This window comes from Suncus etruscus, chromosome 20, assembly GCF_024139225.1.
Source record: "Suncus etruscus isolate mSunEtr1 chromosome 20, mSunEtr1.pri.cur, whole genome shotgun sequence".
Classification (NCBI taxonomy): Eukaryota; Metazoa; Chordata; class Mammalia; order Eulipotyphla; family Soricidae; genus Suncus; species Suncus etruscus.
The window spans coordinates 19,504,291-19,532,124 of record NC_064867.1 but is presented as its reverse complement, the minus strand read 5'-3'; positions in this window follow the sequence as shown (position 1 = coordinate 19,532,124).

Sequence of the window (27,834 nt, the reverse complement as noted above, 5' to 3'; positions counted from 1 at the left end):
ATTTCTTATTTATTTAGCCAAAGGGGGAGAAGGCTGGGAGGTGAAAAGGGAACTGAAGCCATTGAGGGACAGAGGGAGGACTGGGGATATGACTGGTATTAGAACACTATATCCAGGACCAACTCTTTCATGAGCAACTTTGTAAATTTTGATGTATAAATAAAAATTAAAAGAGCAGGGGCCAGAGCGGTGGTAGGGCGTTTGTCTTGCACTCGGCTGACCTAGAATGGACCTTGGTTCAATTCCCTGGCTTCCCATATGGTCCCCCAAGCCAGGAGCGATTTCTGAGCACATAGTTAGGAGTATCTCTGAGCATCACAGAGTGTGGCCCAGCCACCCCCCAAAAATTAAAATAACAAAGAGAAAAAAGAGAAAAAGAGCTTATGTATACTCTCCAAATTCTATTGCTGAGTATCTTTATCAAGAACTCAAAAATATTAACCTGTAGGAAAGACCTCGTTTCAATCCCCACTACCCCAGTTACTCCTAAATTCAGACTGGAGTCAAGGATTCTTTGAGAGCAGAGACAGGAATAAGCTCTGACCAGCAACAGGTGTGGCTCCAAAACAAAATTAAAAGAACAAATATTTAATAATAACATATTTAGTAATAACAGACATATGACTATGCCATCTAAGATTCACCAATCTTCAGATATATAAAATGTACTTAGAATTTAACTACATGGGTAGAATTTGTAGTGGTGACAATTCAATATTCCTTGTTTTCTTGTCTACAACAATAATTCAGGATTACAATTCAGATGTTTTATAATGGGCATTAAAAATATTTTCCAGGAGCCAGAGTGTTAGCACAGCAAGTAGCGTGTTTGCTTTGCACACTGCTGACCCGGGCTTGATTCCCAGCATCCCATATCGACTCCCTGCCAGAAATGATTTCTGAGCACAGAGCCAGGAGTAATCCCTGCATGCTACTGGGTATGGAAGATTGTGTCAGATTACTTTTCCATCATCTGACTCCATTTTTATATTCCCTCTCCATATTATATTCTTGAAATTTCATCTTCCCAAAAATTCCTTCACCAAGCTCTAGTTTACAAATTTCAACCTTTCTATCAAAATCTCCATCTCCTTTTCTAACTCACTTAGTATGCTAGCCATTTAATCCATTTAATTTTATTTACATGCTCATGGCACATCTTTAATTTGTGGATATTATATATGTGTATATATGTTCATATACTATACACTCAAAAAGCCAGGGAAAACTGCTGTGGGGTTGGTGACTCTCAGGTCATTTTCAGTTAATCCAACCAACAATTCAATGCAATGGCTGCAGGATGTGATGTTGCTCTGATCATGATGTGACAGAGAGGACTCTAGTCACCCACATGATGCTGCTTAGGGCCTCCATCCAGATCTTAAGCAAACAGTATAGGGTCTCCTGGGTAGCATCTAGAGATGTCTGAGAAAGCATGCAATGTCAGGAACTGAACTAGTGTCAGCCTCATATAAGATATTTGCCGAAACCACTTTTATTTCTCTTGCCTACAGTATTAAAAAGTTTTGTTGGGCCAGAGAGATAGCATGGAGGTAAGGCATTTGCCTTGCATGCAGAAGGACAGTGGTTCGAATCTGGGTATCCAATATGGTCTCCTTAGCCTGCCAGGAGCGATTTCTGAGCGTAGAGTCTGAAGTAACCCCTGAGCGCTGCCAATGTGACTCAAAAACCAATAAATAAATAAATAAATAAATAAATAAATAAATAAATAAATAAATAAATAAATAAATAAATAAATAAATAAATAAAGGTTTTGTTTTGGGGTAAAACATGACTGTACTTAGAGTTTAGGGATTACTTCTGAAAATTGCCAGTGATGCTCGGATTGTCATATCCTGTACCATGGGATACAGGATCAAACGCAGGTCAGCTATGTATGAGACGAGTGCCATATCTGATGTATTATATCTCTGGCACCTACAATATTTTAAGGACTGACTATTTAAAAATATTATTTTACCTGAACAAATAATGGATGCTGGGCTTGACAAGAAGTGCTAAGAGAGTCCAGGGAGCCACTGCCATCTATTCATACCTAAATGTCTTGCTGGTACAGTGTGAGGACATTTCTTTAGGGTATTATTTCTCTAGGTACTTTTCTGGTATACTCTTATTCCAAATCCATTTTACCATAATGAAACCTCAACCTCATTATATAGTAATTTTTTTGCTCTTTTAAGAAAAAAAATATAGCATAGCTTATAGCTTTCAAGTAGTCCAACATATTCAACACTTTCAAGAATCCCTCTAATAAAATTTTTACACATAAAAATGACATCAGGTTAATTTTGGAGGGTCTTTGACACTTTCTGGAGAATGGAGGTAGAGTCAGAGTCAATTGTATAAACACTAACAATTTTAAATACTAATTTTTAAAATTAAAAAGCACAACTTACAAAGAAATTTTAATCCCAAATTTGCATTAGAACATTTGTGTCAAATAAAATCAAGAAATTTTTCTTATTCTCAAATAATAGCAAATAATTATTATTATTTAAATCTATAATTGTAAACAATTTCTTCTCATGGAGAGTTATCAGAGTTTATACTATTTCCCCCTTTTGAAAATAATTTGTTTCTGAACGAAGTCTATTTGGTTTATCAAATAATATTTGGATTGGAAATTCACACTTACTTATATAAACACTAAGATAACCCAAATAAGAAAAGGTCTTCAATTATCTTTGTATATGTATAGGTATAGCATTAAATAGATTTTTAACTAAAATTTGTTTTTTTGATATTTGGGCTAAACTGGATATACCTAAAGATAGAACCCTGATTAACTACATGCAAGGCAAATGCCCTACCTGTTGTATTATCTCTCTGGCCCTTTAAAAATGTATTTTTACTGTTTAGTTTGAATCTTGGATCCACAACTCCTTGTCATGTGCCTTTCTACAGAGAAGATCCCAATGCAACAAATCTAAGAAACAAGATGTAGAAGAATATAATGAGTCATATATAGGTACCAATAATACCTTGTGAAAATTTTATCTAGTCAATGTGTCAACAATAATAATCTTTCAAATTTTGGGGGGTTTGGCTTGGGGGCAACATCCATTGATGCTCATTTTGTACTCAGGATTGACACCTTACAGGTGTGTTTATATTTGACCATTAGGAGGAAAGGAGTCAGAATTGGGATTGCTCTTTATTTGGTTCTCTGTGTTTTCTTAGCTTTTGATCCTGCTTAGTGAGTTCATGATAGGACACATGAGCAATTGGATCCGCCTTTTGGCCAACTGCTAAGGCTCTGCTGGAACCCCAGAATGGTGTGCAGCATCCTCACCCTATTTCTGAAGACAGCAATTCTAAGGATTCCTCTGGCCGGGAGCACCCCGGGCCTGCATCATCTGTCCACCACGCGAACCAACTTGGATGAACTATGCCACTGATTTTGCACTACCATGCAAGGAAGCGCTCTGCTATGAGCTCTCCAAGCACTCCGAGCTCCCCTGTGGGAGTCCTTGCCAACTCTGGGGGACCTCGAGAGAGGCCTGCCCAGTCTGCACACAACTCTATATGTTTGGAGAACAAGTCCTTTAAGAAGACCCCCTCCAGATTAAGGAGTCCCGCTCTTGAGTGTGCTGAAGTCCTACAGATGGTCAAGCCAACGCAACTCTCACCACCTCCTGGCTCCGAAAACAAAGTGGAGAATCACCAAGAAGAACCAAGGATGGCTAATGTGGTGAAGTTGGCATGCCTACCTGCGATGCCTTTGGACCAGTGGCCTTAGACTCCAATTGAGCTGGCCACAGAGGTTCCAGTGGTTCAGTATTGTCTGTATCTTGCTGCTCCCTGCCAAAAAGTCAGCAATGCAAAGGCTGCCTGATGACCTGTAGTCCAGCTCTTCTGGTCCACTGATGAACACTGTGGCCATGACAGACACAAAGCCAAATTCTTCAGATGGCCCTCCAGGCAGCATTTTTTTCTCCAGATATTGCCAGCTGAAGGCCAAGCAAATGGGAACTTCCCATGTCATTGGAAATACTACTGTCTTTGCCTATGAACCTGCCCCTATCCTGGTGAAGTCGCCTTCACCTGAAAAGCCACCCTGTTTCTAAGTCACACAAGTTCATCCATTGATGCCTACCACTCAATAGAACACTACCATGCCTACTGACACTAATATGATTGACAGGAAGTTGCATAAAAGTGCATCATGCAATTCGCTCATGCCCTCAGAAATTATACTGTTGTGAAGGATATTACAATGCCACAATGTGGTTGGCCAACCTCCAAGGCCACCCAGTGGCAGCCCAATGAATTCAGGCACTGCTGGTTTCACTTTCCCAAAAAACACCCAGGCAAATCTTGGTGGAAGTCCAAGTATCTCCACCACGCATACAAGTGCATTCATGAAATTCGCTGATGCCCTCAGATATTATATCATTGTCAAGAACAGTATAATATCCACTAATACCAATGTCTGATCTCTACTTGATCTGACAGTATGCCAACTACTAGCAGATGCATGCCCTGCTGAATCAGACATCTTTACATAAAAACTTATTGTTATGAATCTGCCTCTGCTTAAGTATCTCTGTTTCAATTTAGTTATAGTATATGAATTGATATTTGAATGGGAATATATTGGACCAAACTAAACTGCCTACTTTCTTGTGTTCTAGTAACTGGGCAGGGAAAGGAATCACACATTCTAGCTGCACCTAATCTAGAAATAAGAGAATGAACACCCTTCACCAGTACACATTACATGCCACCAATATCCCAGAATCCGCCTTTCCCTCTGTTTTATAAGTAATTTACAAAATTTAATTACAGTGACATACAGTTAGCAAATATTTTCATGATTGATTTTCATTCATACAATGTTCAACATCCATCTTTTCATCAATGCACATTTTCCACCACCAATGTTCCCAGTTTTCCTCCCATTCTACCTCTGCTTTTCTGCCATCTACTATTTATGGCAGACATATTACGTTTGTATTTGGGTATTCATAACACAGTTTTTATTTTTCAAATAAGTTTATTTAAACACATGTACATAGTAGAGTGGTTTTTCAGTTACAATGTTGTTCATGATTATCAGTCATACAATGTACACCATCCTTTACCAGTGTGCACAGCACATTTCTTGCCACCAATTACCCCAGTTTTTCTCCCACCCACCCCCTACTTGGCTCTGTGGCAGACATTTTCTACTATTTATTTCTTTTTCTCTCCTCCCTTTTTCCCCCTTTAGATATTGGTTTGAAATTTTGCCCCTGAAAAGATATGCATATCACTTTACTTTGTTTCAGTATCCTATGCTTTTCCAGAGTGATTATTTACAACCATCACTGTCACTTGTCCCTTCTTTGCCCACACTGCACCCCAACTGTCATGGAAGACAGATAAAAGCTAGAAAAAGATACCAAGAATCGAAAAGAATGCATATAAACTGAAATTGTACATGGTTACACTACACAAGTATCTAGATTGTCAAAAGATCATTTTAAAAGCATCAGGAAAAAAGAAAATATATAAAATTTTCACCATAAGGTTTTCAGACTTCTTAACAGAAACTATTCAGGACTGAATTATCATATATATATAAAACCCTGGAAAAAAAGTACTTCACCAAGAAAACACTTCTGTAGTAAATAAATGCGACCTGACAGTTCCCCCTCTATTGTAGACTGCAAAAGAGAAAAAGGGTGGCAAAGCCTGTCTTAGATTGCTGCTGCAAAAAGACAGTAAATTTACCCGTCATTGGCAGAACAACAGCCTGGGTCTTTCCGAGAGGCCTGTGTGGGCAAGTCTCTGGAAGCCCTCTATTTGCAGCTCAGCTTCATCAGTTTGGTCCTGCTCTGAAGCATTTAGCTTAGAGTAGTGTACAGCCACTTGCTTGGCACCGATAGAATCAACCTGCTGCTTAATAAAGTAGGTCAGCTTACAAAACACCCATGAATATAGGAGTAAGGAAGGTATATTTGTATTGTACTTTTGTGTTCCTCGGGTATATTCCTAGGAGTGGTATAGCTGGATCGTATGGTAGCTCAATTTCCAGTTTGTGAAGGAATCTCCATATCGCTTTCCATAAAGGTTGTACTAGATGGCATTCCCACCAGCAGTGAAAAAGAGTTCCTTTCTCTCAACATCCCCGCCAGCACTGCTTGTTTTTCTTTTTTGTGATGTGTGCCAATCTCAGTGGCATGAGGTGGTACCTCATAGTAGTTTTGATTTGCATCTCCCTGACGATTAGTGATGTTGAGCATCTTTTCATGTGCCTTTTGGCCATTTGCCTTTCTTCTTTTTCAAAGTGTTTGTTCATTTCTTCTCCCCATTTTTTGATGGGGTTAGTTGTTATTTTCTTGCATAGTTCTGTCAGTACCTTGTAAATTTTGGATATTAGCCCTTTATCTGATGAGTGTTGGGTGAATAATTTCTCCCACTCAGTGGGTGGCCTTTGTATTCTGGGCACTATATCCTTTGAGATGCAGAAGCTTCTCAGCTTGATATAGTCCCATCTGTTTATCTCTGCTTCCACTTGTTTGGAAAGTGCTGTCTCCTCCTTAAAGATGCCTTTAGTCTCAATGTCCTGGAGTGTTTCACCTACATGTTGTTCTATATACCTTATAGTTTCAGATCTGATATCAAGGTCTTTAATCCATTTGGATTTTACCTTTGTACATGGTGTTAGCTGGGGGTCTGAGTTTGCTTTTTTGCAAGTGGCTAACCAGTTGTGCCAACACCACTTGTTGAATAGGCTTTCCTTGCTCCATTTAGTATTTCTTGCTCCTTTATCAAAAACTAGGTGGTTATATGTCTGAGAAACCTTCTCTGAGTACTCAAGCCTATTCCACTGATATGAGGTTCTGTCTTTATTCCAATACCATGCTGTTTTTATAACTATTGCTTTGTAATACAGCTTAAAATTGGGGAAAGTAATGCCTCCCATATTCCTTTTCCCAAGGAGTGCTTTAGCTATTCGAGGTTGTTTATTGTTCCAGATGAATTTCAGAAGTATTTGATCCACTTCTTTGAAGAATGTCATGGGTATCTTCAGAGGAATTGCGTTAAATCTGTACAATGCTTTTGGAATTATTGCCATTTTAATGATGTTGATCCTGCCAATCCATGAGCAAGGTATGTGTTTCCATTTCTGTGTGTCCTCTCTTATTTCTTGGAGCAGTGTTTTGTAGTTTTCTTTGTATAGATCCTTCACATCTTTAGTCAGGTTGACTCCATTTACCTAAGCCCCAGGGTGGGAGGCCTCGAAGGCAGCTATACCAGGAAGTTCTGCAAAGCAGCAGCAGAAGCAGACCAAGGGTGTGGGGCTGTCAGATCCCTGAAAATAAAGATAATAAAATCTAGTTTGAACAAGCAAATCACTAGGAAATTTATAGTCACTAGATGCTAAATGCTGAAGGTAAATGCTGAAGGTAAGCATTGTTGTTTTTGTTTGTTTAGTATCAGTGAAAAGGTATTAACATTATAAAAAAAAACAAGAAAGCTGTGTAAAACTCTGGAAAATGATAAACATACAGTAAAGTTAGAGTCAGTAAGAAAAGGATAACAGTAAATCTTTTAAAACTCTAGCTAAAAATAAAATTATACAGGTCAGAATGACAGCACAGTGGGTAGTGCTCTTTTGTCTTCTGTATGTCCAAACAACATTCAATCCCAGGTACCCCATATATTCCCATGAGATAATCACAGTGGAATCACTGACTGAAAATGAAGGGAAAATGTTCTAACAAATATTTGTGGATTAAGTTCCAAATTCTCAAAATTTTCCTAGTCTAATAAACATAAAATACATAAGTATGAATAATGCATTATTTCACTTGCCAGTAATAACCAGTATTTTCAAGAAGATAAAAGGAAGAGTGGGTAGAGCATTTACCTTATATATACGACTGACATTGATTCAATTGGCAGCATTATATTTGGTAACCTGGGCACTTCCAGTAGTGACCACTGAGCATACTTAGAATTCTTCAAAGTCTGTTTGCAATTAAATATATTTGACAAGGGACTTCTCTATGCCATCTGTGTCTAATGACCCAGTCCTCTTTACAAAGGCTATGTATGACCTTTTATTTTAACATACCATGCATATATGTCTTAATAGCCTCACCAATCCAAACAATTTTAATTATTTAGATTTAAACTTATCTACTTTGTAATAATATACATTAACCTGAAGATTCAAGTAACCTGCTTTTTATCTTTTCTACCTTAAAATTTTGCACAACACTTAAAATTTGCAAGAATTTTTCTTCCAAAAGACGGTATCGAATAAAAAGGCAGTGCTTCATTATTTTTATTGGTTTGTGCTTATTTGTTTTCAAAGAGAAGTACCATATTATTTATTGTTATATAACTATTGTTTCCTTGGTAGTGTTTGCGACTTGCAGGTTACTCTCAAGAATGTATGGTCCGGAGCTGGATGCCTAACACTTTCCTGACTAAAAGGTGTCAAGTTGTTCTATTCCAGATGTATGTACTAAAGAACACCAGAAGCATACAGTGCAGTATTCTGAGGCCATAGTCTTCTGGAGATTGAACATAGGGTTACCTACAAGCAAGGCATATATTCCAACACTTTGTCCTAAAATCAGCTCCTGAAGTTATTTCAGCTCAAATTAGCAGGCAAATGAAGCCAACCTGGCACCTATTGTAATATCTCATTTAAGTATCTTAAATAAACAAATGTAGTAAGCAATCACTGTTTTTTTCTGATATGTAGGAACCAAATATTGGGAGATTATGTAACTCTAAAGAATAAAAAACTAATAATGATAATAAATTTTTATTTTTGTTTTTAATTTTTATTTTGATCATAGCGGCTTACATATCTTTCACAGTAGTCTTTTAAGTACATATTAACATTGAATCAGGGGAATACCCATCACCAAATTTGTCCTCCCCCATCCCTGTTCCCTTCCTGCAACCCATATCCCCCACCATTACCCCCCCCCCCAGGCTGCTAGAGTATGTGGTCCCCTATTTGTATAGCTTACTATTAGTGATCATATATCTGTTTGGTCCTGGTACCATCCCTTGTTTCCTCTCTATTTGAGAGGTGGAGCTTGATAATTCGAGTTATGTGGTTTTGTTTGAAGGAAAGAAAAGCAATAGAATGGGGTAAGAAAATAAGAAAAAATAAAATAAATAAATAAATAAAATAAAATAAGCTGAAAACCGGTCGAGTCCTTCTAAAGGCTTTCAACCTCATTTTGAGAGAGGATATGAAAAAGGTAATTGAAGGCTGGGAAAATCTATGCCTACCCAGTGATTCCCGACTGTGAGAAACTGTGTTGCCTGTGCGTGATTTTCCACTGTCCTGTCTCCTGAACCTCTTGGGAGTGGGCCAAAAAGGGCCCAGAAAAATAGCTCTCCCAGAGACTCCAGAAGAGCACGGATGCGACTTCGCTTCGTGGCTGTGCACTCTTTCGAATAGAAGAACGCCACTGGAGGCTGTGCCTGTCTGTCTTTCCTGAATACCTGAAGCTCACCTTAGAGGCCTAGGAAGCACACTCCAAAAAAACTGTCACCTAGAGGCAGCAGAAGAGCTCGGCCGTGAAGTTTCGTGGCCGTGCACTATTTCTAACAAATGAACCCCACCACAGCACGCAGAAAAAATCACTCTACAAGTGTGACAAAGGGGAAACCTCGCAGGCAAACACCGTGCACAGCGAATGAAGATGATAGCTTATATGAACTAAAAAATTCCAACTATTTGATTAACCTCTTGGATAAGGAGTTTAGAATACAGAAATATAGAAGATGTTTGTAGAACTCAAAGGAAGCATAGATCGATTTGAACAGAACACAAAAACAGAAATCAGAAAATTCCAAACTGAAATAACAGATCTGAAAAGCACGATAGATCAACTGAAAACTCAGTGGATGGCCTCTCCAGCAGGGTAACAGAAGCTGAGGACAGAATCGGTGTGCTGCAAGATGAGATGCAGAAAAACTCAACACAGCAGAAGAAATTGGAAAAGAACCTTAAGATAAACGATCAGGCAATGAAAAAAGTACTCAAGAAATGTGAACAGATGAAAATAGAAGACTTTGATAAACTCAACAGAAACAACATAAGAATCATTGGAGTCCCAGATGCCCAGGTAGGAGATCTCCAGGAAGAATCAACTGTCAAAGACATCATCAAAGAGATACTCCCAGAGTTAAAGACTACATGCAATCAAATCCTGCATGCCCAAAGAATACCAGCTAAAAGAGAATTAATGAAAAATACCCCAAGACATATCCTCATTATGATGACAAATCCCACAGATAGAGATAATACTGAAAGCAGCAAGATCAAAAAGGGAAATTACATTCAAAGGAGCATCCCTAAGACTTACAGCAGACATGTCACAAGAAACTCTCAAGGCCAGAAGACAGTGGTGGGATATTGTGACAAGACTGAATGAAATGGATGCCTCACCTAGAATACTGCACCCAGTCTACTCACATTCAGGTTTGAAGGAAAGATATATAGCTTCATGGATACCCAACAGCTCAGAAACTTCACAAATAAAAAATCAGCCTTAAAGGAAAACAGAAAGGTATACTTTAAGACAAGAGAAACCAACAAACACAACAAACTTATCTACAAAGATGACATTAAATCCTATGACAATCATCTCCCTCAATGTCAATGGATTAAATTCACCAATTAAAAGACACAGAGTGGCAAACTGGATCAGAAACATGAATCCAACCTTCTGCTGCTTACAAGAAACACACCTGAATAGTCAGAACAAACATAGACTCAAAATCAAAGGCTGGAGAAAAATAATTCAATCAAACTTCATCCTTAGAAAAGCTGGTGCGGCCATATTAATATCTGATGACACCAAATTTATACAAAGACAAGTGGTAAGGGACAAAGATGAACACTTTGTTCTAATCAAGGGATATGTGCAACAGAAAGAAATCAGACTATTAAACATATATGCACCCAATGAGAGACCAGCAAATTATCTAATACAAATTACTGACAAATCTGAAAGAAGACATCAATAATAACACAATAATTGTGGAAGACCTCAACACAGCCCTGTCAACACTTGATAGGTCAACCAGACTGAAACCCAACAAAAACATACTAGCCCTGAAAAGAGTAATGGAAGAAAGAGGACTAGTAAATATGTATAGGACACTCCACGCCAAAAACACCTGGATACACATTTTTCACCAATTTACATGGGTCACATTCTCCAGAATAGACCACATGCTGACACATAAAACATACCTTCATAAAATCAAGAGGATAGAAATCTTGCAGGCTACCTTTGCTGACCACAGGGCTCTGAAATTAGATATGGACTACAAAGGCACACAGAAGAAAAACTTTAACAATTGAAAATTAAACAACCTGTTACTAAACAACCAGTGGGTTTGAGATGAAATCAAAGAGGAAATCAAAACTTTCTTGGAAACAAATGATAATGAAGACACAAACTGCCAGAATCTATGGGATATAGCAAAAACGGACCTAAGAGGAAAATTTATAGCTTTACAAGCACTGATCAGAAGGAAGAAGGAACATATGTGAATAACTTAATGACGCAGCTCATAAAATTAGAAAAACACTCACAAAAGGAACCAAAAATAGGGAGACAGAAGGAAATAACAAAACTGAAAGCAGAAATCAATATAGTGGAAAACCAAAAAACAATCCGAAAGATCAACAAAAGCATAAGTTGGTTCTTTGAAAAAATAAACAAGATTGATAGACCATTGGCAAAACTCACAAAGAAAGAGAGAGAGAAACCTGATAAACTATTAGAAATGAAAAGGGAGAGACCACGAAAGATATTGCAGAGATCCAAAGGGTAACCAGAGACTACTTTGAGAAACTTTATGCTACTAAACATGAGAACCTAGAAGAAATGGATAAATTCTTGGACACATAAACTTCCACAGTTAAGTAAGGAGGATGTAGCATATCTGAACACCCGCATCACTATTGAGGTATTTAAAAGTGTAATCAAATATCTGCACAAAAAGAAAAGCCCAAGCCAAGATGGATTCACTAATGAATCTGTTCAAACCTTTCAAGAGGAGCTACTACCAATCTTAGCCAGCCTCTTCCGTGAAATTGAAAAAACTGGAACACTCCCAAACAGCTTTTATGAAGCCAACATCGCCTTTATATCAAAACCAGACAAAGATGCAGCCAAAAAAGAAAATTACAGACCAATATTGCTGATGAATGCAGATGTAAAGATCTTCAACAAAATCCTGACAAATAGAAACCAATCAACATCAAGAAGATCATACACTACAACCAAGTAGGTTTCATCCCAGGAATGCAAGGATGGTTTAACATCCGTGAATCTATCAACATCATACACAACATCAACAACAAGAAAAATAAAAATCGCATATAATATCAATAAATGCAGAGAAAGCATTTGATAAGGTCCAACACCCATTCTTGATAAAAAAAAAATTTCTCAGCAAGATGAGAATGAAAGGCACCTTTCACAAACTAGTTAAAGCCATCTACCACAAACTAATGGCAAATATTATCCTCAATGGAGAAAAACTAAAAGCCTTTCCTCTAAATTCTGGTACAAGACAAGGCTGTACACTCTCACCACTCCTCTTCAACATAGTACAGGAAGTGCTTGCTATAGCGATCAGGCAAGAAAAAGATATCAAGGGAATCCAGATAGGAAAGGAAGAAGTCAAGCTCTCACTGTTTGCAGATAACATGATGCTCTACTTAGAAAACCCTAAAGACTCTAGCAAAAAGCTTCTAGAAACAATAGACTTGCTCACTTCATGGTGAGTGCAGTTATTGAAATAACTACACTGAGAACTACCATAATCATGTTAATGAATGAGGGAACTGGAAAGCCTGTCTAGAGTACAGGTGGGGGTGGGGTGGGATGGAGGTAGATTTGGGACATTGGTTTTGGGAATGTTGCACTGGTGAAGGGGGGTTTTCTTTACATGACTGAAACCTAATCACAATCATATTTTTAACCAAGATGTTTAAATAAAGAAAAAAGTTTTAAAAAAGGCAATTGAAATACCACATCAATACAAAAAGAAATGTCAAATTAAATATCTAGTGAGCACCACAGCAATAAAGACAAGCACCACACAATAGTCTCAGTTCTGAAATCAAACAATGCTTGAGTGCAAAAAGAAAGAGAAAGACAAAATAAAATAAAATAAAAATAAAAATAAAATAAAATTGGAAACATCAACTTCAACATCTATACCAAAATAAAAAAGTCAAAAAAATCAATCAATCAATAAATATATATGTGGAAAAATGATTATTTTGTGCTTTTTTTTCTTCCCCCCTCCCCCTGCATAGGCACAGTAACTATTGGGGATATTATAGAGGAAATTCCCTTGGCCTAGGAGATATAGGGTTACTCCACCCCTGAAGTATACTGTCATGGGATTAACTTGATGATTATTGATTAACTTGCATGATCATTAACTCTCCCCTGGTTTTTTTTTTGCTGTTGTTGTTGTATGGAAGACTTCTGTTTCATCATGGGTGGTAAAATCAGATCTCTGTATCCAGAGATCTTGGTGTCTGTACAGCTCAAGGAGTGGAGCTTATGATGAAGTGTTTCTTTGTGGTTCTAGCAGTTCTTCTTCTTCAGTGTCGTTTTAATCCATCTTCTGATGGTGATAAATTTTAACAATAAGAATAAAATGACAACAATGTTTGAACAATCAAAATTTCCACCTTAAATTCTACAATTTTGAAAGGGAAAATATGCATATTGTATTAATATTATATTATAGTGGTGCTGGACCTACAGCGGTGCTGGTAGGTCTTTTGCCTTTGAAGCAGCTGACCTAAAATAGACAGTTGTTTGATTTTCTGGCATCCCATATGGTCCCCAAACCAGGTGTAATTTCTGAGAGCATAGCCAATAGTAACCCCTGAGCTGGCGTCACTGGATGTGGCCCCAAAATAAATTTATATATATTATTATATTATCATATTAATAATATTTAACAAATATTATTATTTTGCAGTTGTTATTTATTATAACACCATGATTTACCAAATTGCTCATAATACAGTTGTTTCAGACATGAAATGCCCAAAACCAATTCCACCACCACTATGAGTTTACCTTCAACATTGACCCAGATTTCTCACCTACCACCCTAGCCTGTTGCCTTATATGCACCAACAAATTTACTTCATATTCTTTGTTCCAACAGAAAGGCAAATAAAATTATCAAAACTTACATCAACAAGGGTCAATTTGAAATAACTGTTCTATCTTCTACGTGCTGCAAATGTCTTTCATCTCACCATCTCTAGTGTGGATGAAATCCTTCATGAAAGGAAAGTGGGCACACGAATGGAGAAATATGAAATAAAGAGACCACACAAAATAAATTGTATGAGGACCCGCATCTTCAATAGACGTGAGACAAATTTACTCTCCATGTTGGAAAATATATACAAGTCTCTGATATGCAAGGTATTTCCATGCTAACTAAAAGGTGGAGTACCTTAGGAGAAACAACACAATGGTACCAGGCCCTAGAATATACATATCAAAAAACTAGCCTATACAGGCGAAAAGAATCCCGAGCTAAAAGGTAAGGAAATGACATGGTTCTTATGACAAAGGAAGAAAATTTTGATTTGTATTTTTACTAACCATTATGCTTTTAGAAATGCAAATTTATCTGGCCAGGGGGCAAAACTAGCAGAGCTTTGGTGCTGAGAATTTCCCTGAGTCATAAACTGAGGCCTGTCATTTTGGCCTGTATATTTGCAAGGGAGACAAAGCCAAATAATGGGAAAAGAGATTTTTAATTTCACTCCCATGTCAAGTATTTCAAAAATATAGCCAGTAATTCACATAGGGGGTATGATTAACACCCACCAACAGGCCTGCTGACTAAAAATTTCTGATATTTTTATCAGCTCACTGCACCAGGAAAGTCAATAGACAAATCTGCTGGGCTTGCTTCCCCTATAATGGAGATATCTATGCTGCCTGCCATATAGTATTACCAAAATCATTTTCTAAGGATTTACAGGGCTGTGGTTGAAGTTTTTGAACCTTCTGTGTTACATTTAAATGAACTAAACTTAGATTTCTATATTAGTTGCCCATCAAAATTACTTGGTTGACACTACTCTGAAATGTTAGGTGTCAGCAGCCATGGGGTTCAGGATCTATAGATCTGAAAGAAATTTGGTCAATTGACAGCTTAAAAAGGTAAGTGGTGGTGTTGGGAATGTTTCTTGTTGGGGCCGCAGGAGGCAAAGTCAGGGTGATCCTTGAGTACAAAGTTAGTAGTAAGCCTTGAACATTGGGGGGTGTGACCCAAACAACGAAAACAAAACAAAACACAAATAGATTCCTCTAGGGCAAGGCCACAAAATGTTGTACGAAGGGCTGTTTGCGGCCCACGGGCTTGAGATCCTTACGTAGGGTATGGCACTGTACTGCTGTGGCTTTAGGCACGGAAAGGAAATCTGCCTCCACCTATTCTGAGAATGCCTCAGAGGTGTAAATCTGGGCAATACTGTTGGCTACCGTGACCTGACTCAGTGGTTACTTTTGCAAAACTCCCTGCCATTTTTTCAGTGCTAAGTGCTGTATGCTATAAGCCCATAAGCCAACAGGAAAAAGGCAACCATCAAAGTAATAAAGTAACTTCTCAGCCCAGGGGAGGAAGACACAGCCTGATACCATGGAGCCAAATCTCCCATAACTTACATTCCTGAGTTAATAGCTAGACCCCATCGCCCTATGCAATAAAGCTTGCCCCACCATAAAACCTGCTGAGAGTTCCGGAAAGTGGTCTGCAGACCCTACCCAGGGTCATAGGGCAATTCCTTGAAAGCTGCTAATCTAGCAGGACTTGCAAGATTGTCTCACTGCCTTCCTTCCTTCTAGAAAATGATTTACTTTCTTTGTTTCTCCTAACCTATACTGGGCTTATACCTTATTTGGAATAATGAAGCATTTTGCGCGCCAAACGAATGATTGACATTGCCTTTTGCCTGCCCCCCTTTACCTTGTCTATATAAGAGAGTGCAGAATCATATTAAAGCGCCTTTGAACAAAGTCTGGTCTTGGGCCATTTTTTACTAACCTCTTAGATTTCTACAGGTGCGGTTTTGATCTGAGCTACGCAAAATAAAGGTGCGGCTGTCCGTAAGCCTCTCATCTACTCTCCGCTGGTTGGGCCCCCCCTGGGGGGCTTGCAGGCACCCGCACAATACTACCTGAGAAAAGAGAGTGGCCATTATTTTCTTTTGGAGCTTGGTAGAGGAGATGGACCACTATCTGCCAGGAAGATGGCATTGTGGGTGTGGGTTGCTGGGTTTTCCTGTGGGGGGTTGGGTATGATACGGTGTTTAGCTCAGCTGCATTCCAAAAATTATCCCAGATATTTTAGCCGTTAGTCTCTTCTCACCTGAGAAGGTTAGCTACTCAAATTATTGAAATTTCTTCAACTTCTGCATGCATATAGAGGCTCACAATTTGCTAAAAATTATATTAAGAAACAAATCATGATTTGCTTAAATTGAGAGACCAAACAGACTTTTTTTTAATCTGCCCTAGAGAAAGTAACTAAAAAGCCTATGTACTTTGAAAAAAAATTACAAAGCTTAAAACTTACTTTTTAAGTTTTTAAGTTTTTTACTTATTTTTAATTTTTTTTTTTTGTCTTTGTTTTTGGGTCTCACCCGGCAGCGCTCAGCAGTTACTCCTGGCTCAACGCTCAGAAATTGCTCCTGGCAGGCTTGAGGGACCATATGCTGGGATTCAAACCGATGACCTTCTGCATAAAGGCAAATGCCTGGGCCCGGAGAGATAGCACAGCGGCGTTAACCTTGCAAGCAGCCAATCCAGGACCTAAGGTGGTTGGTTCAAATCCCAGTGTCCCATATGGTCCCCCATGCCTGCCAGGAGCTATTTCTGAGCAGACAGCCAGGAATAACTTACCCTTGAGCACCGCAGGGTGTGACCCAAAAACAAAAACAAAAACAAAAACAAAAAAAAGAAAGGCAAATGCCTTACCTTCATGTTATCTTTTACTTATTCTTAATTTTAATAAAATTTTATTATTCTAAATTTGGCCACTGATTTTCTCCTTGCAACTCATGCTGCTGTATCAGAAACTTATTCCTTTCTAAATATTTCATTGGAATAAATAAATCAAAATTTGCTGATCTAAGTACAAAAGTAATAAGAGAATTAATAATGATTTCATTTGAGCGATGCATTTTTATGGTATATTTTCTTTCAGTGATATCTGCTTTTGTTTTTTGTCATGATAAAAAAGACATTTTAATGATGTATAAAGTTTAAGTTTTGGGATGTATATTAAGGCAAAAGACACAGAAGAAAAGAACAAGGAAAAATAATGTGAGAGAAAGAAAATAATAACAAATTGAAGTAGCTGTGTACTGATAACCAATATTTATTTCCCTCTAAGACATGATTTGTGGGACAAATTGAGAGATGCAGAATAGTCTCACTCATCTATGGGTTTTAAGAAAAATAAAAGTCATTTTTGCAACAATCCTGAGACAATGAGAGGAGGGCTGGAACTTCCAGCTCACTTCATGAAGCTCACCACAGAGTGGTGAGTGCAGTTATAGAAATAACTATACTGAGAACTGCCATAACCATGTGAATGAATGAGGGAACTGGAAAGCCTGTCTAGAGTACAGGTGAGGGTGGGGTGGGATGGAGGGAGATTTGGGACATTAGTGGTGGGAATGTTTCACTGGTGAAAGGAGTGTTCTTTACATGACTGAAACCTAATCATAATCATATATGTAATCAAGATGTTTAAATAAAAAAAGAAAAAAGAATAGAAATATAAAGGGAAGAGAATAAATAAAATTTAAGAAAAATTTAAAAAAAGAATGAAATTTAGCTTCTAATTGATGAGACATCATCAGCCCCATTGGTCTAAAAGCCAAAATGTCTCTGTCTGTCCAAGGCATGCCTGCTTCCATCATCTCAGGATAGTCAATTGCAAAGTTATTTTCTGTTGTTTAGGCCATACCCATGGGGTCTGAAGGGGCCTTGTAAGCCTGCAAAGCAGGTGAAAATACATCAGTGAGTTTTGGAGATGCCTCCAAATGAAGGGGAAGAGCCTCTGGGAGTGACAGAGCTGACAAGAAGGCTCAGGGTCTCAAAGGTGGTGGCAATGCAGGAAGGATCAGGAACATCCAGTAAGAAAAACATAAAAGAATCATGGAAAAGTTAGTCTGGAATGCAATTCAATGAAGTAGCCACACAGTACAGTGAAGAAAAAAGTCAGGCAAGGGATGATTTGGGTTGAATGACTAGAGGCTCTATGGTAGGATCATTTCAAGAAGCAACATTTGCCTTGCCTGTGAGTGGTCTAGATACACCTGTGTTTACAGACCCTCCAGTTAAGACAAAATTTGGTTATCATAATATTATGGTAGAAGGGAGACAATAATAGTGTATGAAAAGTTGAAATGTTTGATAAATTATTTACTTAAAGTAAAAAAGGAATGGATTTTGAGGCCCAGACACTAAGTTTTATCTTTCAGCCCTGAAAGGACAGAGAATATAATATATATCTGCATACTGATGTTTATTTTATACAGTCCAGAAGAACTTTGATGCTGAGTAGAAAATCCCATCCTAAATGGTCTATTGGGAAGAGGAAAAAGTCAGTAAACTATATTCAGTCCGTGACAAAACCCTTTTTCCCATTCTCTGCGCTCAAGAAATTTCCTCACTAAGAAATAAAACATTATAGTAAGTTCAACACATCCAAGTACATTGCCAAAAGAAGTATCCCAATACCCAAATTAAGCAGCTATTGAAGTTCTATTTTAACCATAGTATTAGTTCTATTTCTACTGCAAAGTGTGGAAAAAAAAACTGTTTAATCAAATGTACATATACTAACTTGAGAAATTATCACAAAATCAGGTAATTATACTATCAAATACCCTCTAATAATAGCTGATCAGAAGGCAGTAAAATTATAAATTTTCAGACAAATAATTCAGGATAAAGAATAATCCTCTTAAAGAATCTATTACTTTATGTTGGGAACCTACTTTGCTGTGCTGAGGGCTTACTCCTAGCTATTCACTCAGAAAATCATTGCTGCTAAGGAACAGGTGAAAATATGTAGTGCTGGGTATCAAACCCAGGTTGACTAAACTCAATAAAAAACCAATGCATTGGGCCCGGAGAGATAGTGGCGTTTGCCTTGCAAGCAGCTGATCCAGGACCAAAGGTGGTTGGTTCAAATCCCGGTGTCCCATATGATCCCCCGTGCCTGCCAGGAGCTATTTCTGAGCAGACAACCAGGAGTAACCCCTGAGCACTGCCGGGTGTGGCCCAAAAACCAAAAAAAAAAACACAAAAAAACAATGCATTGGAAAAACACAAGTTTATAATAAGATAGAAACAATCAAATGATCCTAAATAGAAAAAGTTGAAAAATACAATATTTATTATAGAGCTTTGAAAATTGAACTACAAAGAATGGTCAATAATATGAAAGATGGAGTACTGGAAGTTACTTTAGAGAAGGAAAATAAAATAATATAAAAAGTGAAGTATATAACATATAATGATATATATCATAATATCATATAATATATAATGCTCTTCTATTTCTTCTTTCAGAGGGAGGCAGTATACCCTTGTTAAGTTTTAGACTGATTGACTTATTAAAGGATGACAGGGTAGTGTAGAAATATCCCACTATTATTGTGTTGTTAATTAACGTCTCTCTTCAAATCCATCAGCAATTGTTTTAAAATTTTGCTGGTCCTTCATTGGATGCATGTATGTTTAGGAGTGTGATTTCTCCTTGTTGTATATATCCCTGATTATTAAGAAATGTCCATCTCTATCTCTATAAACATTTTAAGCATAAAGTTTTTGTTGTCTGATATTAGTTTAGTCACTCCAGTTTTTTAATGGAGTTGTTTGCAGGCAGCATAATATTGGATTCAACATTTTGATCCATTTTGCCACTATGTGTCTCTTAATTGGTGCATTTTGTTCATTGATATTGAGAGAGATGATTGTCATAGGATTAAGTGTCATATTTTATAGGAGTTTGCAGTGTCTGTTGGTCTATCTTGCATTTAAGTTTGTTTTTTTAAGGCTGGTTTTGATTCTGTAAAGTTTCTGAGCTGCTGCTATTTATCTGTGAAGCTCTGTATCATTCTTTCAGACCTGAATAAAAGTCTGGCTAGATGTAAGATCCTTGGTGAAGCATTCATTTAATTGAGTTTTGTTACTATATCCCACCACTTTCTTCAGACCTTGAGAGTGACTTGTAATAAATCTGCTGTAAATCTTAAAGATGCTTCTTTGTCTATAATTTCCCTTTTTTCATTACGCTGCTTTCATTATACTATCCTGATCTGTGGTTTTCATCAATGTGACTATTATGTGCATTGGGTGCTTTTATGAAAAATACAAACAGTGATGACTTCACTGACATGTACAGTACAAATAAATGAAGAAATTAGATAATCCCTTTTAGAACAAATCCTAAAATAGGGTCAATACAATTGCAATCTGAGGATTCTAAGAGGGTTGTGATGAAGAGAACCTTGGAATAGTGATGGAGGGATGCATGCTGGTGTTGGGCATGGTATACCAGCAGTGCAACTATAATATAATATATAATAATTATAATTAATATACCTGGATCAATGGCAGAAATTTAAGAATTGGAACCAGATAGAACAGTGGGTATGGGGCTGTCTTGTAAAATTAACCCAACTTTGATTTTGGTACTACACATGGTCCCCCAAACACCACTAGCACTGATCACTGAGGCAGAGCCAGAATAAGTCCTGAACCCACACATTGTGGTTTCAAATATTTAATTTGAAAACCCCTTCAACTTAAGCATTCATTTAGTAAGTAATGTACACTTATAGTCTTACATTCAAGAAAATGTGTTAATCTATTACCAAATCTCAAACCCTTCTCTTCATTATGTTTTACAGTTATGTTCAAGCAGGTAGCTTAAGTTGCATACTGCCAACTGGGGTATAATCTCCAGTACTCCTAATAGTCACCTAATAAGCCACACAGGAGTAACTCTTGAGTGAGAGTGAGGAGTAACTCTTGAGTACACTGAGTGTGGCCTGAAAACTAAAAGAGAAAGAAATATATCATGAGAATAGGAGATGATGAACACCTCTCATGTTGGGGATAAAAGGGTCAACCCCCTCACAAACATATATATATATACAATAATATAAACTGCAATATTCAATAATAAACACACAGTCAAAAAAGCATTTAGTAGGGTTTCTGGAGCAATAGCACAACATGCCTAACCTAGATTCAAACTCCAGCATTCCCTATAATGCCCAAGCCTGTCAGGAGCAATTTCTGAGAGCAAAGCCAATATAAACTCTGAGCCGCTGTCTGTGGCCCAACTCCTCTCCCTCAAATTATAGTATGTACTGAGAGATATTATAGTGAGTAAGGCATATGGTTTAGATGTGGCAAGATAATCTTTCAATCCCCAGAAAGCCATTTAGTCTCCTATGCCCTGCCAAGAGTTATTCTTTGAGAGCAGAGAGAATGGACTCTGACTACCAACTGATGTGACTCCAAAGCAAAATATCAACAACAAAATTTTAGTAATATCAGAAATATGCCTATGCCATCTAAGATTCATTTTTAAGTACCCATCTCCAAATATAGCAAATGTACTACAAGGGTAGAATTTGTAGTAGTGACAATTCAATATTCCTTGTTTTCTTGTTTACAATAATACTTCAGGAGTACCATTTAGATGTTTTATATTGGGAATTAAAAATATTTTCCAGGGGCCATATGATAGCACAGTAGGGTAGGGTGTTTGCCTTTGCATATTTCTAACACGTGTTTGATTCCCAGCATCCCAGCACCCCAGCCTGCCAGAAATAATTTCTGAGCTCAGAGTTAGGAGTAATCCCTAATTGCTGCTGGGTGTGGTGAAAAAGAAGGAAAAGGAAAATGGTCTTCCTGATTTAGAAAAAATGCCTTTCATTTCCTTTTGACTTTGCTCACTCTGTCAAAAACGCATATCCTTTCTATTACTTAAATACTTTTGGAAGATTATTGTCCCATTACTGTTCCATTGTCTGGTTCCATTTTTCTTTTCATCTCCATATTTTATTCCTTAAATTTTACCTATTCAACAATTCCTTCACCGATCTCTAGTTTATAAATTTCAACCTCTTTGTACAAATAATTTCCATCTCCTTTTCTAAATCACTTAATATGCTACCTAGCCATTTAATCCATTTAATTTTAGTTACATGCTCATGACACATTTTTAATTTGTGGATATAATAGATAGATAATAGATAGCTAGAAGGATAAATAGATCATCTATTATACACTAAACAAGCCAAGTAAATCAGGTGTGGGGTTAATGACTCTTCAGGTAATTCTTGGTTAATCCAAACAACAATTCAATGCAATGGCTGCAGGATATGATGTTGCTCTGATCATGAAGTATCAGGGACTACCTTAGTCACCTCACATGATGCTCAGAGCCTTCTAGTCTTACACAAACAGTACAGGGTCTCCTGGGTAGCACCTAGTAATGTCTGAAGAAGCATGCAATGCCAGGAATTGGACTTGTGTCAAACTCATATGAAGTATGTGCTTTAACCCTTGTTTGATCTCTCTGGCCTACAGTATTAAATGTTTTGGTTTGTTTTTGTTTTGGGGTTAAACTTGATAGTACTTAGAGTTTAGGGATTACTCCTGAAATTACCAGTGATGTTCAGGGACCGTATCCTATATCAGGGATCAAACACAGATCAGTTATGTGTGAGGCAAGTGCCTGACCTGATATACCATTTCTCTAGCACCTACAATATTTTAAAATCTAATAATTTAAACCAGGGGTCTCAAACTCAATTTACCTGGGGCCATAGGAGGCAAAGTCGGGGTGAGGCAGGGCCGCATAAGGGATTTCACTTACCAAATATTCGCAATAAAAAATCGCATTAGTAAGAAAATAATCGCATTAAACATTGACATATCCTGAACGGAACTGCTCGGGGTATGCGAATGTTTAATATGATTTTTTTCTTACTGATGCGATTTTTATTGCAATTATTTGGTAAGTGAATAATCGCGAATACTGGGATATTTGAAGGCCGGCAGCGGGCCAAAAAATGTTGCACGGAGGGCCGCAAACGGCCCGCGGGCCGCGAGTTTGAGACCTCTGATTTAAATAGTTTTATTTTACCTGAAGAAATAATTGATGCTGGGGCTTTACAAGCAGTGTTCAATGAGTCCAGTGAGCTCCTCTCAGTGATTCACAGATAAATAAATGTCTTGCTGATTCAGTGTGAGAGGGACCTTTCTTTGGGAAATCATTTTTCTGAGTACCTCTTGGACTACTCATTTTCCAATTTCCTTTTGCCATAATGAACCTCAACTTCATAATATATCAATTTTTTTCTTTGCACATTTAAGATAAAAGAGCATAACATAGCTTTCAAAGCAACCCAACATATTCAATACTTTCATGAATTGCTCTAATAAAATTTACACATAAAAATGACATTAGGATAATTTTGCAGGGTTTTTGACACTTTGAAGAGAATGGAGCTACAATCAGAGTTCACAAGTGTATAAATATTAGCATAATTATAAACATATTTATCTCGTGAAAATAAAAAGACACAATTTAGAAAAGAAATTTTAATCTTACATTTGCATGACTGTGACAATTTTGTTCAAACAAAATCAAGAAGTGTTCCTTATTAATCTGCAATGATAGCAAGTGATTATTTAAATCTGTAATTGCAAATGATTTCTCATGGAGAGGTTACCAGAGTTTATAATATTTTTTCTTTTCAAAATAATTTGGGTTCTGAACAAAGTCTATTCTAGTTTATCAAAATTTGTTTAGATAGGAAGTTCACATTTACTCCCCAAACTACAAAATAAGCCATATGAGTAAAGGTCTACAATTAACTTTGTATATGTAAAGGTAGATCATTAAATAGAATTTTAAGTAAAATTTGTTTTTCTGATATTTGGGCTATACCAGATAGATCTGAAGATAGAACCTGCATGCAAGGCAAATGCCCTACCTGTTTTGTCTTCTCTCTGACCCTTTAAATCTATTCTTACTATTTAGTTTGATTCTTGGATCCACAACTTCTCCTTGTCATGTGCCTTTCTACACAGCAACATCCAGATGAGAGAATATTCCAATGAAATAAATCTAAAAAACAAGATGTACAAGACTATAATGAGTCCTCTTTTTTTTTTGGGGGGGGGGTCACACCCGGCTTTTGCTCAGGGGTTACTCCTGGCTCCATGCTCAGAAATTGCTCCTGGCAGGCTTGGGGGACCATATGGGATGCCGGGATTCGAACCACCAACGTTCTGCATGAAAGGCAAATGCCCTACCTCCATGCTATCTCTCCGGCCCCATAATGAGTCCTCTTTAGCTGCCAATAATATCCTGTGAAAATTTCATCTAGTCAGTGTGCCAACAATAATAATCTTGCACTATATATTTTTGTTTGGTTATGGACATTGATGATCAGGGCTTACTCCTGGTTCTGCACTCAGGGCTGACTCCTTACAGGGCAAGGGAACCCTATGGAGTGCCAGGGTTGCATCCAAGTTGGCTGGGTGTTAAGGCAAACATCTTAGTCACAGTATTATCTCTCAGGCCACAACTTGACTGCTGAAATTTGAGACAGTAAGTTATGTGTGTGAGAAATCCCACAGCCTAGGATCAGTGGCCTAGAGTCTAATGGAGCAGGCCCCAGTGCTCCAGCAGGTCTGCTCTGTCAGAGCGGTCAACACCGCAAAAGCTGTCTGAAGACCCGCAGCCCAGCTCTTCTGGTCCACTGAACTCTGTGACCTTGGCAGACACAAAGCCATCAGATGGCCCTAAAGGGAGCATTTCTCCTCCAGACACTGCCAGCCGGAGGCCTTGCAAACAGAAACTCCATTGGAAACACTGCAGCCTTCCCCCTCTGGACCTGCGCCTGCCCTGGGGAAGAGGTGAGTCGCCTCCACCTGCAAAGCTGCCCTGTCTTGATATCACTCAAGTCCATCTACTGATGACTACCACTCAAAAAAACACTACAATGCCTGCTGATACCAATGTGGTTGACAGGAAGATGCATACAAGTGCCATCCTGAATTTCGCTGATGCCTTCAGAAAGTATGCCGTTGTGAAGAACACTACAATGCCTCCTCAGACTAATGTGGTTGATCAACCTCCAAGGCCACCCAGTGGCAGCACAATGAATTCAGCATTGGTTTCAGTTTGCCAGGCAAACCTTGCTAGAAGCCCAAGTTTCTCTTTCATGCTATGAGTGCCATCATGAAATTCGCTGATGCCCCCAGAAAGTATACTACTGGGCAGAACACCACCCTGCCTGCTGATAGCAATTTCTGATCGACCTCTGAACCTGGTTGGACTAGTGGGTGTATGCCCTGTGCATCCTAATCATTTTTCCTTTTTTTTTTTTTTTTTTTTTTTTTTTTGCTTTTTGGGCAACACCCGGTAGTGCTCAGGGGTTATTCCTGGCTGTCTACTCAGAAATAGCTCCTGGCAGGTCCCTGGATCGGCCGCTTGCAAGGCAAACGCCGTTGTGCTATTTCTCCGGGCCCCTAATCATTTTTCCGTCCCCCAATGTATGGACTTTTATTTTAGGCATCAGAGCATCAGACATATTTACATAAAACTTTATTGATATTAATCTGCCTCCACTTATATATTTCTATGTTTCAACTAAGCTATAGTAGATAAATTGTTATTTGAATGGGAATATATTGGACCAAACGAAACTGCCAAATTACTTGTGTTCTAGTAACTGGGCAGGGAGAGGAATCACATATTCTGGCTGCACCTAGGCTAGAAATAAGAAGCAAGGGGTGTGTAACAAAACAAAATGGCTTCTGAAGACTTATCTCTAGGTAAGAATTGTGTTGGGTTTAATATCACCAAGCAGGTAAAATCAGACTTTCTATTTTAAAATAATTTTAATAACTTATTATTAATATATTTTAATTTTAAAAACTAAGTTAATATTTAATTAATATTAAAACTTTAATTGTAAAAATTACTTTATTTAAAAACCATGTTTTAAAGGTTTCATAATTCAGATTTTTTCAAGTTACTAAGTTTTTGATGATTGAGTTTCAATCCTAATAGTGCACCCTTCACCAGTGCACATTTCCTGCCACCAATGTCCCAGATTTCCTCTTTTCCTCTGTTTTTAAAAGTAATTTACAAAATTGAATTACAGTGACATAGAGTTACAAATACTTTCATGATTGATTGTCAGTCATACAATGTCCAATACCCATCCTTTCATCAATGCACATTTTCTACTACCAATGTTCCCAGTTTTCCTCCCATTCTACCTCTGCTTTCTGCCATCTGCCATTTATGACAGACATTTTACTATTGTCTTTGGGTATTAATAACATACATTTTATTTTTCAAATAAGTTTATTTAAACACCATGTACATAATAGAGTGGTTTTTCAGTTACAGTGTTGTTCATGATTGTCAAGTCCTACAATATACAACATCCTTTTCCAGTGTGCACAGCACATTTCCTGCCACCCATTACCCCAGTTTTTCTCCCACCCATCCCTGTTTGGCTCTGTGGCAGACATTCTTCTTCTCTCTCTCTCTTTCTCTCTCTCACTCTTTCTCTCCTCCCTTTTATTCCCTTTAGATATTGGTTAGAAATATTGTCGCAGAAGAAATATGCATATCACATTGCCTCATTTCAGTATCCTATTCTTTTTTAGAGTGATTATTTACAACCATCACTGTCAGTTGTCAGATGTTTTAAATTATACTACAAAACTAAAGTAATCAAAATAGTGTTTACTGGAATAAGGACAGACTTAGAAATATGAACTATAATTGGAAGTTTAGAGACAGTCTCAGGTATATAGTCAGCTAAACTTTGATTAAGAAACTAAGAAAATGAAACAAAGTAAAATAAATGTGTCCTGAACAAATATTGCTTTTGGAAAACTAGTAAAATCACAAATTAAAATAATAACTCAGTTCCTTATCTCACAGGATGCACAATAGTTAATTTCAAATAGATTAAAGTCTTTAAAATTAGATCTGACACTATTAAATATTTGAGGAAAATATAGACATCAAATCTAGGGATGTCATCAATGATTCAATATGTTTATCCAAGTAAATGGAAGCAAAGATAACAAATGGTACTACATCAAATTAGGAATCTTCTGAGCAAAACATGATGACCAATATAAAATAATATTTCATAAGCTGGAGTGATAGCACAGGTAAGTCATTTGCCTTGCACACAGCCTACCTGGTCTCAATTCTCAGCTTCTCACATGTTCCTCCAAGCCTGCCAGGAGTAATTTCTGGGCACAGAGCCAAAAGTAACCCCTGAGCACCAGTGAGTGTGGCCCAACCCCCAAAACAAACAAACAAAAAATTTAAAATACATCACAAACTGTGAATTAATACTTGCCCACCACTCTTCTATCAAAAGTTTGACATCCAAGATTTTAAAACATTTGCAAATAGTAACAAATCAAATACTATTAGCTCCATAAAATAATGTAATAACCATTCGTATGTTGAAGGGCATCTTGGTTGTTTCCAGAGCCTGGTTATTGTGAATAGTGCTGCAATAAATATAGGTGTGAGGAAGGTGTTTTTGTATTGTGTTCTTGTATTCTTAGGGTATATCCCTAGGAGTGGAATAGCTGGGTCGAATGGGAGCTCAATTTCCAGATTTTGGAGGAATCTCCATGTCACTTTCCATAGAGGTTGGACTAGACAGCATTCCCACCAGCAGTGGATAAGAGTTCC